Consider the following 8,529-nt stretch of genomic DNA (forward strand, 5'->3'; position numbering starts at 1 on the left):
ATGGTTGTTGTGAATGCCATTTCATGTTAAACTTTGTAGCTGGTTAGTTGCAGCACTAAAGATCATAGACTACAGCAAATAATCACTTTAGTAGTATTATAGATTAGATTAGTACATGACCAAACTGATGGTTTTTTTGTTGTCATTGCCCTTATGTCAGCTTAAAACTACAACCTGTTTTTTTTTGAGGTGAGCTAGAACACTATAATGTGTTAGTTAATGCTGAAATGAAAATTCAGTCATTAATTACTCACCCTCATGTCGTTCCAAACAAAGGGTTAGTTCACCCAAAAATGGAACACAAATAAGATACGTTTTGCTAACACGATCAATGCACAGAAAACGCAGTAAGGACATCGTTAAAATAGTCCATGTGACAACAGTTGTTCAAACTGTAATTTTATGAAGCTACGAGAATTTTGTGCGCAAAGAAAAATTATGAAACTACGAGAATTTTGTGCACAAAGAAAAAAAAATCTGTTCCTTGAAAGTGTCAGTTTGCATTGCTGTCTATGCAGGGTCAGAAAGCTCTTGGATTTCATCAAAAATATCTTAATTTGTCTTCCCGAGATGAACCTAGGTCCTACGGGCTTGAACGACATGAGGATGAGTAAATTAATGACCGAATTTGTCATTTTATGGATCCCTTAAAAGTTAACCAAGTCATGATATGTCTATGTTTTTGGTCGGGGATGTCTATATCGCACACTGACTGGTATGTGTCATTGAGGTTGAGGTAAGTTCAACAGTTTTGTGTATAGTAGGTAAAAAAAAAAAATGCAGTCTTGCCACTCAAAATTTTAGGTGAAAGGAAATTACTCAGCGCACCTTTAAAGGTTTCTAATCCTGTGTTTTTTTTCGCTCAGGTGTGGGGTCTCTGCAGATATTCTGAGCTCGTGGAATGAAGCGCATGGCCAGGCAGTCGGGATCCTCTTCCACGGGGCTGCATGGCGAGATTGTTGGTTCTGCTTGAGGGGTGCTGACGGTGCAGCCGTGACGAGGACAAACCGTGAACCTCGACAGCAGGGTCACCAGGGCCTTCGTCATCACCATGGCGATGTGTTTTCCGACGCAGGCCCGCGGGCCGCAGCCGACGGCTGGAAGTAACGACTGGGAACCTGAGAGGGAAGCGGCCACTTTTACGATCCCAATACAATATTACAGTGGTTAAAGTGATGATAGTGGATGGTAATGCACTACCATGTGTTTTATTTCAAATAATGTTATGGCATTTTACATGGTACACTGAAGGTGCACTGAAACATTTCCGAAAATGGTCATCATAATTTACGTTATCATACCATATTTCATATGAAGTCTCATGACATCACAAGGTGTAAGGTTAGGTATACCATCACTATGGGATGTTCAAAAAAAACGTGATATTGAAATGGTATATACACAAAAACATGGTATTACCATGCCGTGTCCATAAAAACATAGTAATACCACAGTATGTTTTCCTATTTCCATTTAGAAATGCTAATTTTTCCCCCGGTCAGGTCAGTATTGATTGTTCAGTTATGGGGAAGATGTATAATATTTGGAAACTTGTAAAAGACTATGAATAATTGATCTAAAAACTACAAAAGTACCAATTTATGAGTCATACAGGTTTGCATGGTCTTTCTGATCTTATATGTCTGATTGTCCCAGTACTTACAGTGATCTCAAAGTTTAATGTAATTGTCTTTTTTTAAAGACTAAAACTGTATTAGAATTCCCAGTAGAATGTCCAGAAACACTGTAATACCACAGTACTTTTTTGAAAAGTGTGAGAGTTCAGTCATATTTCCTCTTTTTATCCAGAAAATGCTAATTTTCTAGTCTAACAGGTCAATATTGATTATTCAGTTATTGGGAAGATGTATAAATATTTGGGAAATTTGTAAAAGAAAATGAACATTGTTATAAAATCTACAGATGTACCAAGTTTATGAGTCATATTTAAGAAATACTCTTTACATACAGGTTTGTATGGTTTTATTTGAACTCACGTGTCTGATTGTCCCAGTACTTACGGTGTTCTCAAAGTTCTCCAAGTTGAATTCGTTGGGTTTTCGGAAGAACTCAGACTTGTGCATGCGTCCGATGTTCAGGATGAGGTTCGTCCCCTTCGCCACTCGGTAGCCATCAATGTAGTCGTCCTCCAGGGCCTGTCTCATGATGAAGTCCACCACCGGATGGAACCTCAAAGACTCTTTGATAAAGCGCTCTAGAACATTCAGGTTCTGCAGGTCGGCCGACTCTACATCCCGCTCACCTGAGGGGACAAGAAAGACGTCTCTTTTTGACGTTAAACCATTTTTTCTGATGATTTCTAGCCAGTCCTTTTTGGACATTGGCTGGTCCACTTGGACTACTAGATTGGACTACTAGTTGTTGGGGCCAAGACTGACCTGGTATAGACCATCATGGTCATGGCTGATTAGAGCTGGTAAAACCACTTTTTACAAAGTAAAGCACCTTTGCTCCTATCACAATGTTGACCACCTTTAAGATTAACTATATAGTTTCAGATGTTAAAAGTTGTCTTGTAAATGTTTAACCATACCTATCTGAGACTGTATCTCCTGTACGATCTGCTCCTCCACGACAGAGTTCTGCTTCAGCAGGAGAAGCATGAAGAACAGACTGATGGAAAGGGTGTCTGGAGCAGCGATCACCATCTCCAGCACACATTGCCTCACGTCATCCACAGACAGCTCATCGTGGTTCTACAGACATGTGCAGCAAGTTAACATGTTGTGTTGCTTTAATACAGGAGATGGCACATAAACAGAGTAGGTGCTTACACACCTGAGCAAATATCAGCTCCGTTGCGAAGTCCGTCTCATCAAGCTTCTCCATGTTATTGATGGCCTGTCGCTTTTGCTCCACAAGCTTTCCCATTTCGTCCTGCAACTCTTTTCTGCAAGAAAACACTTTTTAAACGGTGTTTATAGAGCTTTTAGTGATTTCTGAATTAATGCCACTAAATTAGACTTCACTAATCAAATTAGAGGTAATTTGCATAATCCTTAAAGGTACAGTGGCTCTTTTATGGAAGAAAATTCTACACGTATGGTATTGTAATTTTTTTATTAGTGTAATTTAGTTTTTAGTCATACAGTACACACAAATGATAAAGTCTGAGGTGGACTCACGGCTGCCAGGTGGTATTTTTTGTACACAAAGTTTAGTCTGAAGAAAACATCTGGCTGTATAAGAACCGCCTGCCAGGTACTGAAATACCGGTGGATCTTTATCAGCAAGTCTTTCTCTGTATTGAACAAGCATAACGAAAGATGGTTGTATGCTTACTGTGAAAAATTCTAATTTCTAACTGCCTAAGGTCATTTAAATTTTATCGGAAGAAGTGTTGGGGGAACACATTACAAGTACCATGAGTTACTTAATCAGATTACTTTTGTCAAGTAACTAGAGTTACTTTTTCAAATAAGCCCAGGTTATTTCAGCCCAGGTGACAGAAAGGAATGCCATAAATGCATGTAATTCCATAAAAAGTAACTGACACAATACTCTTTATGGAGTGACACAATATTGTAATGTATTACTTTTAAAAGTAACTTTTCCCAACACCCATCAGAAGTACTAAAAACAAGGCTTTTCCTTTGTAAATATATATAATCGAATCAGTCAGATCAAAAGAACCATATATTTGAAGAGTGTTTGTATTGCAGTCTCACCATTGAGAGGGAGTCTTAGGAAGAGTCGATTGGAAACATCCACAACGATACAGCGCAGAAGATTGAGTACATCCACATGTCCTGAGTGGTCTGTGAACTCCTGCAGGACGTTAAGCTGTTTGTTGGTCGCGCTGACACACACATCTACTGATTTCTGGAGACCCGGACCTGTAAGAGCTAGAGTACACACACACATAACCAATAGATTCTGATGAATGCGTGTATGAACTGTTCTGAGACCAGTTTCAGTGAATAACACCCACCTTTGGTGAAATATGTTCGCACTTTCTTCCACAATGCTATGTTGCTGTTGAAGATAATGCCTTGTTCAAACATACCAATGCACTGCAGACCTTTTTTACTGGCCAAACCTCCCTGTGAATTATTGCTCTTCAGAACATGATACACGGCAGAGGACCTGAAACAGTTTTACATTTTTCACATTAAAAATGGTGCCCTCAGATGTTGCATTCCTCATTTGAGGCAACAGTTAATGACATAATTAGGTTTTATGGACTTGAGTAGCAGACTGTCAAAAAAAAATAATAATAATTAATGTTTTGGACTTAGAGGGGGCGCTCTTGAGCACCTTTTTGAACCATGAAATTACTTGATCTGCAACAGATATTAAGTAAAATTGACAATAATCCATAATGAGGATAATCAACAACAACTGCAGTGACTGATGGTTGTTCAACAATTTTTTCACATAAGAAATCCAGTTATTTCAGTAGAAATCAACGTAATTGGGATTTTTCCGTAAGAGCGAAAAAAAAAATGTTTGCAGAAAACCTCCATTGTTAACTACACTTTAATATTACTGTATAGGGATGTAACGGTTAAATGCGAGCTGGTTGAAAATCGATTCAAATATGTGACGATTCAAATCGGTTCAGATGCTAAACAAATCATGATTCAGTTAAGGGTAGGAGTTTAAATGAATGTATGTCTGAGGGGAACTTATTGTCTTTAGAAAAGTTGAGATGGTATTTTTTCTTTTCATATTGCCTCTGTATAATGCACATTAAAGTTCATAAGTGCAGCGCTGCTTTGTTTACAGCAGAAACCAGGGAAACGCTTTAAGCGCCACCTGCTGTCAGAAAGTAAATATGCGTCCCATTCAGCTGTCCGCTGTTTCATGCAGATATTTTATGTATAGTTTCATAAAACTGAAGTCAAAACTATTCTTTTTTGCTTCAAAATTACACAATCTAATTTAGATTAAAAACTGCTCATGATGCATGTATGCAGCATCTTTGTTTGGATCATGATTAAAATGCAGCAGTTGCCTCTAATTTTAAATGGAAAGAGCACAGACAAAGCCTTATTTTGTTTATATGAGGATATTTATTTATTATTATTTATTTGATTTGGGGCTTGTTTTAAAATTTAAATTTAGTTTTATTTACATTTACATTCTATTTAAATTTTGTCATTTAGCAGACGCTTTTATCCGCAGCTACTTACAAAGGATGAAAATAGAAGCAATCAAAACCAACAAAAGAGCAATAACATTTAAAAATGTTATACAAACACATTAAAACATTTTAGAAAAAAGTTAAATGTAGAAATAATATTTTTGTGCTAACATTTTGAGAATATCATTCAGAACCACATCACTTTGACCAATTATTACTGGAAGAAAATTTGTAACTGGAAGAACATTTGTTCATAACATTGTGAGAACCTTGTCAGAACATTCTGAGAACGTTCCCTTTTGTTGCTGAGTGAATGACGGTTATGTTTTTGAGAACTTGCTTGCTAAGTATAAAGGTCTCTTCTCCGTTGATCCAGACCCGAGCAATGCTGCCATATTTTTCGTTGTAGTAGTTGCATGCGGAGCCGATCCCCATCCACAGGAACCTGCTGTAGCTCATAATCGGGCCGAGACCCAACCACCAACCCGGACCTGAAAAACATGACATCACAACCAGCATGACCAGTCGGTAGGTTGTTCCCAGTAAATCTGATTGGTTTTTTATTCACCTGGGACAGCTGATTGGTTCCTCCAGTTCTTGGCGGTAAATATTCTGTGCAGCAGAATCAGCAGTAACGTCCCTGTCAACGCCATCAACGTTACCTGCACCGTTGCGGCGATGTTTACCGGGCCCTTGACGACCTGCTCCATCATCACTTCATCTGCAGACACACCTTGTGCACCTAAATATGAAGAAGTACCTTAAAATGTTGGAACTTGCACTGTAAACCTGCAATAGAGTCTGTTAGCGTTTCTCTAAGCTAATGATGTAATAATCTACTATAAAAATGAATGGCAAATTTTGGGGGGAAATATGCTATTCTTGACTAGTATATTTAACTATTTTTATTGATACCGAATGAAGTATAATTATAAAATTGAAATTTCTCTTGCTTTATCTGCCATCTTGTATTTTATTTTTTCACAGACCTTGTCATGGTCTAAGAATTGGGCCAAAACATGGTATGTTGGGTATTTTTAGTTTTAATCACTTGAAATATATAATTTGCATGTTAACATACCCAGACTTTGCAGGTCATCGTCACTAACTAAAACTTTTATATATATATATATATATATATATATATAATATATATATATATATATATATATGTCATAATTCTGACCTTTTCTCAGAATTGCAGGATGTAAACTCACAGTTGCGAGTTATAAAGTCGGATTATAGGATATATACTGTGAGAAAATTCTTACAATTGCAAGTTTATATCTCACAATTCAGACATTTTCTTATAATTGTGTTTATATCTCACAAGTATGATTTTTATAATTCACAACTACAAGATGTAAACACAATTGCAAGGAAAAGTCAGAATTGTGAGCTAAATAGTCGCAATGACTTTTAAAAAAAAAAAAAAAATTCAGTGGCAGAAATGGGCTTCCGTAGTTAACTGAAATGAAAAGAAGCCTTAAGTTTATTTTAAGCTAGTTGGCAAGGCAAAATTACTCATTTTCATTTAACTTAACACTAAGTGCTAAAATCACTGAGTAAACTAAAACAAATAAGTAAAAATTCATAAAAAATATATATAGACATATTTAACATAAATGACATTAAAATATTGAAACTTTAAATCAATTTAAAGTGAAAGTATAAAAATAAAATTTTATTCAACAATAGTAGTTTTATCAGTCATACTAAAATAACAGTAGTAAAGACATATTGCTCCTTTGACATCAATGCTACTGAATGACATTCTGGTCTGCTGTCATGTGGCGGGTATGGACTACATTTGTGATAATTTTGTGATGCTTTTTTAAAACTTGACATACTACATGCTTTCACATTCTGCGAAATATCTACAAAGAAGAAAGCCATACATCTGTGGAACAACAAAGTAAACAGTCAAATTTCATAAACTGAAGTACTTCATAAAAACATTCTTCATGTCCTTGGATGAGTTTCAAAAAGTCATTATCGTGTGTCCTGTATTCATATGAATTCATATGTAAACGTTATTTTGATTTTTAGTCCAGCTGATAATTTTCAGCTCAGCCTAATGAATTAGCATTGACTGAATGAATTTGACGTCCACTGGAGTAATGTAACAAACACACTCACCTCTTTAGATCTGCATCCGCTTCATTTTGAAATGTGTTGTTCAGTAGTTCAGACTTGCCGTTTACATGCTCCCATCATTCTGAAGTTCATTAGTTGATGTTTTAGCCCAATATATAGTCTTTCCCTTTTTTTTTTTTAAAGTGCTTTGAAATCCCTGTTGCCATGATACACCCATTTTCCTTGTTGAAGTGTCATTGAAATCCCAAAGCAGAACAGAACAGACCAGAGCAATGAAACAATGATGGACCAAAGTAGAGCAGGCTTTCATACTTTCCAGAAAAAAAAAAAACACAAAATGGTCAGTGTGGGATGCTGTTAGCTCTTTAATGCGAAACACATTTTATCCCCCTCTTGTTATTTTTCAGGGGTTTATTGACCTTTGTCTTGGTTCCAAATCCGCTGTCATTCATTCTCTGAAGGGCCTTTAATAAAGACGGGTCAGACTGACCCAGAACTGCAGGAGTGAATGAGCTTTTATTTACCAAAGATGTGAAGGAGGGAAACAATGTTGCCTAAGAAATTTGAGCGTTCATTCCACTTCCTAAAGCACACATAATACACATTGCTATGCTGTCTACTTTCAGTGACACGTTAATTGAAGATTCTTGTGTAATGTTTTGAATAAAATGACAATTTTTAAATTGGTTACAAGGTTTTTTTTTTTTTTTTTTTTGTATAGCCTATTTCACTGTTGTTTTGTGGGAAGTTCAGATATGTTCAGATAAGTGTAGTATGTTCAGACATTTATTGTGCAAAAGATAGGAAAAGGTAGTAGCCTAATTGACGTAGACCTTCAATAAAAAGTTTCCTAAGTAACTAGAATGGAAGAATAAGCCATATATTTGGAAGTTGCTTAGAAATTTGCTCAAAAACCTGAGCGGGACAGTACTGGCAGATGGATTTCGAAGTGATTGAGGTGTTTTGTTATAATGAACGTAGCAGTTGTCATTTATTCCCGACTTCGGAGCCGCTGAAGACGCAGTGGATTACGTTTGTTTCTGAAGGACCTAAATGCGTCTATGTTCGTGTGAATCATTTGTGATCCAGCTTCACCAACAGAAGAAGTGAGTACAAGTTTTTTTTTTTTTAAATAAATCTTTGCAAATTGCCTTTCCTAATAATGTGTTAATTAGCAAGTTTCACAATGAATGTGACTAAAGTAAACTGTCCCTCAGAGAGCAGCTCAGAAGAGAGGGGCGGGGTCAGCAGAGCTCATTTGCATTTAAAGGAAAATGCTACAAAATGGCTTGCTCTGAAAAGAGCTGTTTTTGAAAGGGTAAAAA

General features: G+C 36.6%; 1 pseudogene; it reads right to left on the reverse strand.

The window, feature by feature from the left end:
• Positions 1 to 745: 745 nt before the first annotated feature.
• LOC122134176 lies at positions 746 to 7,396 on the reverse strand (annotated as a pseudogene).
• Between the last annotated feature and the right edge of the window lie 1,133 nt (positions 7,397 to 8,529).

This window comes from Cyprinus carpio, chromosome B25 (genome assembly GCF_018340385.1).
Source record: "Cyprinus carpio isolate SPL01 chromosome B25, ASM1834038v1, whole genome shotgun sequence".
NCBI lineage: Eukaryota > Metazoa > Chordata > Actinopteri > Cypriniformes > Cyprinidae > Cyprinus > Cyprinus carpio.